Source organism: Tenebrio molitor, chromosome 6, assembly GCF_963966145.1.
Source record: "Tenebrio molitor chromosome 6, icTenMoli1.1, whole genome shotgun sequence".
NCBI classification, from domain to species: domain Eukaryota; kingdom Metazoa; phylum Arthropoda; class Insecta; order Coleoptera; family Tenebrionidae; genus Tenebrio; species Tenebrio molitor.
Genome location: NC_091051.1, coordinates 521,815 through 533,485, shown reverse-complemented (window position 1 = coordinate 533,485; position 11,671 = coordinate 521,815).

Here is an 11,671-nt window from a genome sequence, read left to right as displayed (position 1 = left end):
CTGTAGTAGAAGAGTTGGATTCTCTCAAGGGCTGTGACCTTGAAAATATCTGCGCAACCAATGAAAACTGAAAACTTCGACGAGGTAACACGTGGAGGAACACTATGTACTCTTAGAGACGATGTTGTCCGGTCGGTTTGTAGCTCCTAATTGAGACTGATATTCGTCGTTTACGCAGATATGACTCATAGCCCATGAGAAAATCCAAGACCTTTACTGGAAAAAATATTAAATGTGAATCAAACCTACAGTAGGATATTTGTAATCGTTCAAGCTCGATCGAACCTAAAAACTGTGTTTAATAAAGTTAATGATGACACATCGAATACAGAATAACGCATGATTTAGGAATAGTTGAAACATTTGGAATTACATGTTTTGCAAAAATGGTGGAGGCGCCGGAATATTTAAAGTTTTCTTGGAGATATGAGAGAATTCCGAATGTCGGAGATTTCACATCAGAAGATGGGATCTTCACCCCCTTCGTCCGCATCAATCACCTGTTTTTCCCGAAAATGCATACCATCGTAGCGAACCGAACCGCCCACTTTTTGTCCCATGATGAGCACGCATTCGCAATTTGCGGTGTCGCAACGTCGACCAAAAACCGCACAACATACAATGCACAACTCGGCCGGGTTTTTGTCGACGTCCTGTTAACAATGCTAGTTTAAAACGGGCCCCTCTATAAAATATGGCGTACTAACGATCACACTGCCGCTATTAATATTTACATAGAGAGCGACGGATCCGCACGACTGTTTCGTGTGTCGGGAACATCAATGTGCAATTATTCAACGGCGGGGCGCCTGGGGTAACCGGAGCGAACATGTCCGTTCGGCGAGGAGGAGGAGGCGGTGGCGGCGGCGGCGGCGGCGGTGGCCTGCGGACACTTCATTGCATGCTCCATCACAGAGGGTCCGCCGACGCGTTTATTAATGCAGGCCTGCAGCTAAACACTTGCGCCCCATGCAGATTTCGACACTGTTATTACTTCCAATTAGCGACGGCCAAGACAAGGAGGGCTTCGATCAAAATTCGGTTTGGAGCGGGGATAATGCGATTCATTAGACGATCCAGCGACTACCGCTTGTTTTGGCGATGGCGGAGTTCAAAGACGCGACGCATATCGATAACAAGCTACTCAAACAGTATATATCTATGCAAAAAAAATTAAATTTTTGGCGTAATATTTAATAAATAAAAATAAAACATCCTTTTAATACTTTAGAACAGTGTAAAGTTTGAATTTCCCGCCGTTTGACACGAATGACATTTGTTTATGTTTAATTGAACATGTTTGTTTTCAGCAAACAGTGCCCTTAGATATTTGCTTCGAGAATAGGAATCGTTAAGTTATTCTATTTTTAATGTAAAACATTGCAAAGAAAGAAAATTTGTTTGGGTTTAAATTTTAGGTTAGCTGTCAACATGCTCCAATTAATCTACACTTTAAAAAAGCACAACAATTGACGGTTTCCAACGCCTTCCCAACCCAGGATTTCATTTGAACGCGCATATTTAGAGCTCTTGTTCACTGCGGTAAATAAATTACAGTTTTTTTCTTGAAACAACGCTAGATGTGTCGGTTAAATGTGAATTGTGTTGTGGAGAAAATGGAGAAATTTGGTGTGTACGTTGCAATTTTAAAATTGATCGGATTTTCCGATTACATTTTCCACAAAATTGAAATGAAATTTCGCAAATTTTTTTTATTTTTGTGAGGGTATTTGTAACAGATCAATTAAATATCTGGCGTTATCGCCTTTGTGATGCAAATATGAGATTCGACAAATCCGTCGGCGACGTCCCTCGTTTTTCCCGAGCCAGATATCCTTCTTTAGTCTCGTTATCCTAAGGATTCGGCCATTTCTTTATGGTTGACCTCTACTCTTCTTTTCTTTTAAATCTCCAACATTTATATCCCTTTTAGACTATTATCGCCTATTTTCTCGGTGCCCGAGAAAGATGCTGCTAATATCTCAGCTTTCAGTCGGCCATTGTGTCTCGCTTAAACAAAAAACAACTTATGATCCGGCGGCGTAAATGAATATCTTGGGGAGTGGTGGACTCCCCCGCGATAATTACGTAATTGGATTCGGCTTCGGTTGGGATACGACGAAATTGATTCGGGTAGTTTCTTAGAAAAAGTATCATCGTTTCGGTGACATTCTATACTTCCTTTGAATGTTCGTCGCCAAATATATTCCACGAAAAATATATTCTTCCTGGAGCTTTTAGAGCATATATCGAGTTACCCGCCAGTGAAGCAAGAATAATGTGTTACTTACGGTATAGATTTCGTTTCCTGCAATTTCTCCTAAACGAAAATAAAGTATCGATATCGACGAATATTTGTCAGGGACGCACAGAACTTTCGACCAAAAGAAAGGACATCCACAATCCAAAAATTCTCACAAATGTAAACGAGATAAAATAGAAATGGGTACGATTTTCCGATTTTCGCTTGTGCTGCGAACGATTTTACCGTGTCGCATGAAACTAATTCACTGCCTAAAGAAGTTTTCACTTAAAAAATTGTAGAATTATTGTAGAACGACCGGATTGAAAGGCCGGAGGAAGCTCCCAAGTGGGATGCGCCGGAGAATACCTCTTGCGCAATTTGCGCGGATCCGGGCTTGGTTGTGAATAAAGTCAATTAAGTCCGGAGGTTTGTCTTGAAGCATGTGGCATATAAACAAGTCGAGTCATAGCTGAAAGGCCGGAAAATGGATTAGGGGAGGCAAAGGTGGTTACGTGATTCGGGGTCGTGCCGAGGTGGCGTTCAAGTAAGCAGTTTGTAATACAAATAGCGGAGTAAGCTATAAGCCCGCAGGTGATACAGAACTTTATACAAACAGCGGACTTAGTATTTGAGCAAGCCGCACATAAATATGGGTTAGGGGTGCAAACCTTTTAAACTAGAACCGTTCCCTAAAACTATTACGGCAAGCTGCGAAATTGCAAACAGTAAATGAAGAGATTTTTCAGCGAGTAATTGGGGGAATGGTAAGGAACGGAATCCCAAATAAATTGATCTGGGACGTTGTAATAAATTACGGCACAATGGCCGCGCTATACACAACTACATTCCGCACATTTCTCCGGAACTATACCCGGAAAAACCCTCCGCACTCAATTATAGTTCGCACTTGAAGCTCCTACTCTAATCGCCGAAGGAAAAATAAACAAACTGCTCCGTCGTAGACGGCGGCGGTTGATTGTGTCCCCGAAAATTCCAGGAGTTGGCAAAAAAAAGGATTTAAATAACCGAAGTGGAGGGTTCGTGCCATGCACAAGAAATTGTAAAGACCGATTCGGTCATTAACTGTTTTTCATCGGCACCAGTCGACAAAAAGTCGCCTTTATATTCACGACAAAGCTATAGTCCCCAAGGATAATTAAAGAATCCACACGCGTTCCTCGTGTCGGGTCCTTTATTTCTGCCCACCGACTGTGAAAATGACGTTTTAATTAGGAATTTTCGTCAAGACACAATGGTTTATTAAATTATTGCGGAGGGCGGAGGTGAATAATTGAAGTTGATTGGCGCGCACGGAAAAACTGACAGAGTAGAGTAATTAGCCGGCTAATGCGGCGCGCTGTTGACGAATTTTTTTCGAAAGAAAACAAACCCATAAATATACGGTTTGTTTTCGGCTCGACCGGATCTGAAACAAGAGAATTTTCTTGTCGTCGAGATTTTTTTAATTGCTGACAAAAATCAACGCGTCTGCTAGGCATCCATAATTCCATCGAGATCCCGTTCGGTGAAAAATTGATCCACCCCTGTGCCGATTCCGGGCGGCTTCCGGTGTGACTCTGCGGTTATCTCACGTTCTGTGCACAAGGCAGCAGCGCTCCGGTTCAATTTCCGGCGCCTACATTTGCTTGTGCGGCCACGAGTTCGTGCGACATTTTTCTCCCTTAAACGCAACATTTTTTTAATAATTCAATTCAATTAAACCGGATTACCTCCCGTATTCCACCGGGATCCGCCATGTGTAACAACTACACTAACATAATTAGGAGTCTTGTAAATAACATGTTTTTGCGTTTAAAGTTTTTAAATTAATTTCAACTTCCAACGGGTGTAGATAAAAAAGGTTGCCTCAAACTGGGACTTTTTATACACTTGAAGCCACCAACTTTCAAACTTGAAAGTTTTAATATTCGATTAAACTTCAAATCTGGAGTTTCAGTTAGTGCGCCTCTAGAAGTTTCGGTTTATTTTTTTACTGGGTCGATTGTTTTCCCTCCAAATACCAAACATCTCTCCATTTTTCAATCGAAATGTGACCAAAAATTAAATCATGACATTTATTTTTGCACGAGAATTTACGAAAAAAAAAACAAACATTTACATTAGAAATCGGAACATAATGAAAATTGCTTTCTCGTCCTTCGAATAATCGATAGGTTGACAACTACCTCCCTGACACGTTAAAACCGGAAACACATTTTTACTTCTTCCCATGAATAATTACTGGCGTTCGATACGAGTCCGCTGTTTCGTGTCAGAAAATCACCATCTTTTATACCTTCGGCCATAAAACTTTCAAATAATAATCATATGGAACCACCTGACAAAAGTTTCATTTTGGAAATTTCGTGGGTTAGATTTAGCGACAGCGATAGCCAGAAAATCGTCGTCAGGCATTGATATTAATTCGGTCGTCCATTTTGCTCGCTGTTTGTGTAACAGTGTCGTTTCCGGTCGGGAGACGACCGGAAGAGCCACTCCGGGTTAATGGTAAAAGTGTGTTATAGCGGGGATACATGTTTATAGCATTTAACTTAGTCCATGTAAAATCGGATTAATTTGCAGTATTCTGGGGCATCTGCGTGTTTTACACTGGCACACACATGAAGATGCGGATTTGCGCCGAGAGCGCCGTTCCTAGGGAAAAAGGCGCATTAGGTCGGATATTTACAGAGCTGAAACAATCATGCATAAGAATGAGGAGCAGAGCCTCCTGCCGCAAACATAATACGGAAAATTGCGATTCAAACGCGGCGTAATATTTGATAAACGTTCCCAATACTTGAAATATCTAATGGAATATATAAACAGATGGCGATATTATACGGCACGTATTTGTCAAATGGGGGTGGGTGTCTCAAAGAGAGCGCACCGCCGACACACGTCTCTCTCCACATGAATAATGCGTTATGATTGCTTCATACATATTTAATATCCACTCAAACCTATATTGTTTCGCCTCAAAAGAATCCTTTTATTTTTTACTGTCACGGCCAAATTCCGAATTATGTTGGCGCTTTCGTTCGCCATACCCACCTTGCGGTTTTTTCCCTATTTTGCATCCTAAAATCGATACCTATTTAGGATAGAAAGAGGAAGAGGGACGTCTCTCGATGGTCGCTTTCGGTCAAATTAATCTCGACCACCGTCAAATCTGATGCTCAAACGTGTTTATGAACGAACATCGAGTATTAAGCGCCGGAAAACTAATTTTAAAAGGATTCAAATGCGATTTTTTGCACGGGGATGTTCTACCAAATTTATTTGCGCGAAATGGTACACCGAAAATTACGCCGAAGTGTGTCATCTCCACTTTATGACTCGTTTATAAATTTATGTCCAACAGGTGAGTTCAGACGATTGCTGGAAACATTCAAAGAAATATAAACGTGCGGACGAGAATTGTGCACCCTCCATATTTTCCGAATTTAACACCAGCAGACTTCAGAGCAGACATTTTTGTTGTGGTACGATGGGCCCAATTATCCTGAAGTGTGTAAACTTTTTATAATTACAGTCGTCTGTGACGCCTGGTTAAATCCTGTCAATTAAAATAAATCGCTCGTATTTCACAGCCATTTTATGACACAGAACTTGAAATATTGATTTAATGTACATCGCAGTTGAGCTAACGAAAATGTATTACCAAGTAATAGGACACCAATATCACATTTATTTCCTTGCACAGAAACCTAATGGTTTCAACTCAAATTTTCTCAACTGCTTCAGTTTCTTCATCGAAACTTTTTGCAATACTCTCGGTTACAAATCATTTCCCTGCTTCGTTTAATTTTTATTTCATGCCATGGATTTTAACTTATCCAATGAAACCTCGGGCAGCATTTGGTCGACAATTTATTGAACGACACTCTAGTTTTCGAAGCACATTAAGAGAACTAAGACTGAGGATCAATTGCTAAGGGATTCCAACTTTGGTCGTATAGAGAACAGTACGTCCTGACGATTTGTTGTTACATCTGTTTCGTTAAAAAACAATTACTTCGAGCTTAATCACAAAAAAATGAGTATGTGTTTAAGACCGCACGACAGAAGTGAAAACTTCTATGATGCTCGTTACTGATTTTAACTAATATGTATTCTACGGGGTGATCAAATAGGACTGTTTAAGTTGGTAACACTGAATTGTATTTTAAATTGTATAACAGGAGTAACTTTCGGTTGTTGATGGCTTGTCGTTGTTAATGCTATACCTACATCAGCTATTTGTCAAATAAACCAACAAAACATACCCGGTTGCTGTGTTATAAATAACCGAAATATAAAATTTTCTTAATTGTACTGCCAACTTAAACAGTCCTTTTTGATCACCCGGTATAAATTATATTATTAGATATGGATGATAGTACTTGGAGGAATAAGGAGCAAGGCATAAATAATTAATGTTATTTAAATCCAATGCAAATAAACATCAAAAATCTGTATTTTTCAATAGAAACTGCAAATACGTCCGCGTTTAAAGGTACCTACACTCTGACGAAATTTGTGAGGTTAGGTTTGGATGTTTAAGTTTTATTTTCTTGACGATGATATTGAACACAACACAAGTTTTCAAGCAAAACTCTGTATTATGATCATTTCTCCATTTTCCTCTTCACATTTTGCTACACAAATTTTTCCAATAGATGAATTACGTTTTCAAAAAAAGCCGGACATTTTAATGACAGTAGCCGGCTTTTTTCGGACATATAGTGTGGGTTGCATTTTAAATTACGTCAGGCTTGTTATCATTATGAAATATCCTGTATACATATACAGTTACTCCTGCAGCTCTGCACTGAGGTCAGTCAGGTCACAACACAACGTATAAGTCCATTTTTTTTAAATCAATTGTCAAAGTGTTGTCATGTTGGTATAAGTCACTGGTTATTTGATAGTTATTAGATTGGCAACGTAAAATGTCAAATGTATGTCAGTCATTTTGATGTGAAGGCGCTTACGCTATTGAAGCCGCAATTACATTTAAATAAAAATAAAAAGTTAAATGAGTTTCCGAAAGCAAGGATCTAACACAACGAGAAAAATTGGGTATGATTAGATTACGTGAAGAAATGCAGACAGAAAAACCGACCATGCCAAATTATTTCTTTTAATATATGGGCCAATAGTGCTCGTCACTGCGAGGAACTGATTAGAGAGGACTGGAAAAAATTGATGGTAAATATACCAATTGACGATATTCCTCTTCCGCAGAATCACATTCGGAAGACGATTGTTTAGTTAGATTCTGAAAATGAATAGGTCAATTAAATAAATTCCCATTTTCCTGTATATGTTCAGTTGCACTTTTCAGTGTCATTATCGTCTTTATTTCTTGTCTTTTGGTATAAAATTTGGTTATACCTGAAACTTTTCTGACATTTGAAAATTACTGACATAACCTCAAACCTGATCTAGGGAGATTTTACGATAGAGTGTCCCGAAACGAAAGGTTTTAGGGTGGTACAGCCTGGTCTTTGAGGGAATTTTGACATTGACAATTGATTAAAAAAAATTATTATTATTATCTATGTGGCGCGCCTGAAGAAGTTTTCACTTCAAAAAATATTATCCTATCGCGGAAGTTGTAGTTGGCAAGTGCAGCCGGTGTCCGTCTGTCGGAATTTAATTAGTGCACCGATCTCGTCTGCAAAGCGTCATCTGGATGGCCGTCGAGTGTGAGGAATCCGTCTCATTTTAAGAGGGATCCCCCGGAAATCCGTGTTAAGAAGGCGACGTCCTAATCCTAGGTTTAGTGAGGGCTGGCATATCCGAGTCGATCCTCGAGTTAACATTTGACCGGCTTCGTCTCCATCTCCTTTATTCGAATCGGGAGCGGCGCGCGAGGCCTCATTTGAATATTTCTGGTGCGGAATTTGCGGCGACTGTTGCCAGACGCCGCATAAAACATGGACCGTCATAAGTACACCGGAATGGAGTTTCTGCGAGAGATCGTCTTCAATTTGGCAGCAAAATCCGGAATATACTAGAGAATAACACCGCTCCGTCGACGTCGTCGCATAAATCAGCGGCCTCGGCTTATTACCGGGGCGCCCCTAAATCACGCCGCCTCCGAAAATATGTGCGCGCCGAAAAAGTGCCCCGCTCGAATGCAGTCTCGTAATGGACCATTGCACTTATTATAGCACCCCATTGGCTCCGGGCGGCGCGCTACAAATTATCCCGGAGTCGTTCCTTAAACCGCGCGTCGGAAACGTTCATCGCTTCTTCTGTTGCTAATGGCCGGCGACCGCGCGGTGGCGGTGGCGGCCCTCGGCTTGTTTCACAAATCGCTTGGCAATTTTTGACGCTCGCCTGATTCCGAAGCAGAGGCGCCGCCGAAGGCCGACGCTGACCAAGAAAAATCAACACCATTTCACAAGCAATGCTGGATGCGCCGGGAAAAAAATCAAATTGATTTTTAATTGTTGTCAAGTTGTTAGTGTGAAAACGCTCGGTGAAAGCAAATCGCAAATATGTGTCAAAACTAGATTTCCAAAGAGACTCCAATTCTTCAGCTCCGGAATGATGGGAGAAGTTACTTGACGAGATTAATTACGTTCCAGTGAAGTGCCTGCCGCGCCGCCTCTGCCTTTATCGCCGCTAGCCACCGCCGCCGGTCACGTCCGGCCGCCTTCGACCGCCAACTGTCATAAACAGACACAACGCCACCCCCGCGATATAAACATGACAACTTTAATTTGTTCGGCGGGGTGCCATTAATTCGATCTCCCCACCCTAGAGCCGCCAACTCGGAAACGTTTATTGTGGCAGTAAAATGGACTAAGCCCTCGAAACTTTATAATAAGCGTCTCCGACATACTAAAACTAAACTGTCTCTACGTACCGCCATCCGGAGACTTGTTTTTAATCTGTTCATATAGGCGACGCCGTCCCCGACCCCCAATTTAAATTCCTCCGCATTATAACGGCGGTCATAAACCAGCGAGTACGAGGAAAAAATTAAAGCTAGATCGAGCTTTTACAAAAATTCGAACTGTCCCGGATCTTATCTGCGGGGGGGAGTGGAAGACTCCGGGAACGGTCGTCTTCTGATTGCGCCGACGGTAATGCGATTTAGTGTTATGTGGACAATTATTCTTGAACGGTCTTGCTAGATTAACAAAGTTTGAATGGGAGCTGGTGTTTTATGCAAAAAACAGGGTCGTTTGGGGGTTACATGTGTAAAAGAAAACTTTTACAAAAACGGTTTAATATCAAAGTGCTGACGGCTGTGTCGCGCATAATGCCGCATATCATATTCCGCACGAGAAATTGGCATAAAAATTGTCACGTATAAACACGCCATAAGTCCTGGGATCTCTATTAACATTTTTATTCGGGCCTGACGGGCTAAGCCACCGCTTCCGCCCAAATCGACTCATAAACTTTCATTACGTCTTCTGGAAGCAGCGAAAAGACCCCCGATCGACTCGTAATAAAACCAGAATTTTAATTTACGATACATCCCCAGTAATCCCTCTTGTTGCGTAAGCAGCATCGAGATTGTTTCGGTCCAGTCGCATCCCAAAAGGAAACTCTGAAGATATTTGACAAGTTTTGGCCTCTCACCATAACTCCATAAAACGTTAAAAAGTGTGCGTGATTCCGCGTGGACCCGTTTCGAATTAACATTTCCATCAGGTTCCCGGCTTTTTTTAACAAACTAATAAATATAGAAACACTGTTTGAATATTGATGAATTCGTGTATCCCGTCGTAATTAGTATAATATCCAATTACAGCGATAATTAGATATTAATTTTGAATAATTGCGAATTGCGAAATGCGACAAAAATGCAGGACAGGACAGGACAGGAAACCGCCAATCGACATTTCTATGAAAGTTTACTGACGCATCACGACTTTCATCGAATTTAATTAACCAGTCCTAGTTCAACGCTGTTAATTATTTAGCCACCTCGTCAACCTTTAAGTGGGTTGAGTGCTTTTGTCATCAGCGGTGTAACAGCGGTATTAAAATTTAATCCGGACGTCATCCGATTTTCTTTCTGGATGATGACGACGTAAAATATTTAGAATTATGTAAACGGCGCCTGCAGATTATGTCTGCATAACATTACCGACGGACCGGAGCGCGGATTTATGACGAGGATGTTTGAGCGCATTCGACCGATAGTTTGTTGCAGCCCGAATTATGCATGCCGTTGTTTTAGCCACGATGAAATTGCATCGAAGGCACATCCGGTGAGACCTCGAGAGGTCCAGATTGCATTTACACAAGTGTGACGACTTTCTTTCGGTCATTAGTATTGGTAGTACACGAGTCATGTGACGACGTTTTCAACAATGACGACTCGCTCTTTAATGCAGAAACGCTGAATTTAATTTGATCACTAGCACGATATCTTCTCCGAACTAGCCGCCGAGGTAACAAACCGGGAACTCCACCGCTGTTGTTTCCGGCCTGAGGTTCTAGAAATTTTCCCTAAGAAACGGTGTATCTAATCAACCATTATTATTACATATCTACTATTTTTTTGAACACGCCAAATTAAAATGTTACACAAACATTTTACAAAATATTGTTACAACATTGAGTGTCTAAAAATGAATTACATATACATATTTAATATTTAGTTTTTGTTGTGAGAAAATAACATGGAAACAAAAAACATCCATAACAGTAAAATTTGCTAACGTTAACACAAGCAATGTATGAATAGTTATTTTACGAACCGAGTGTGAGAAGACATTTTTCGCGCACGAGCGCATCATTTATCATTTGCGCGAATGTGCTGAATACGTCTTCGATCGTCTCGATCTTCAGTCTCTTGCTTAACATAAAAAGACTCACTTCTACTCTTAATGATATAATCTACACATAAATTGCAAAAATGGTGGATGCGCAGAGAAAAATGACGAAGGAAATGTCTGTATCTGTGACGTTTTTTGCATTATATTAAATATAAATATTATGTTTGATTGTTGAACGACAAAACAAACTAACGATCTCATATTTTCCAACAAACGCCAAACGCAACTGAATGTCGCAGTGTTTTCATACGATCGCGGTTGGATTTAATGAATTCAGTTCAGTACGATTTCGACCAAATGTCAAATTTCTGCATCCAACTCAACAGAAACCAATTTGGAACTGTTTTTCGCTTCTTAAAGCTTCTGAACTAAAACTTTGAAATTTGCTCACCATTGGTTTGCTACTATTTCAAATATGGACGTTTGATCGAGGTCAGCCGCACATCAAGACTTTGTTGTTGTCAGTTGTGATTTATTGTAATAATCAATATTGTAATAATCAATAAACAATGACGGTAAATTCTAACTAATGATGTATTATTTTTATGTATTTTTATAACAAAACGTTCAATACCAAAATTGTTTTCGTTTACTACTACCGTGCGATCGAAAATAAAAAAATCGAGATGGCCGT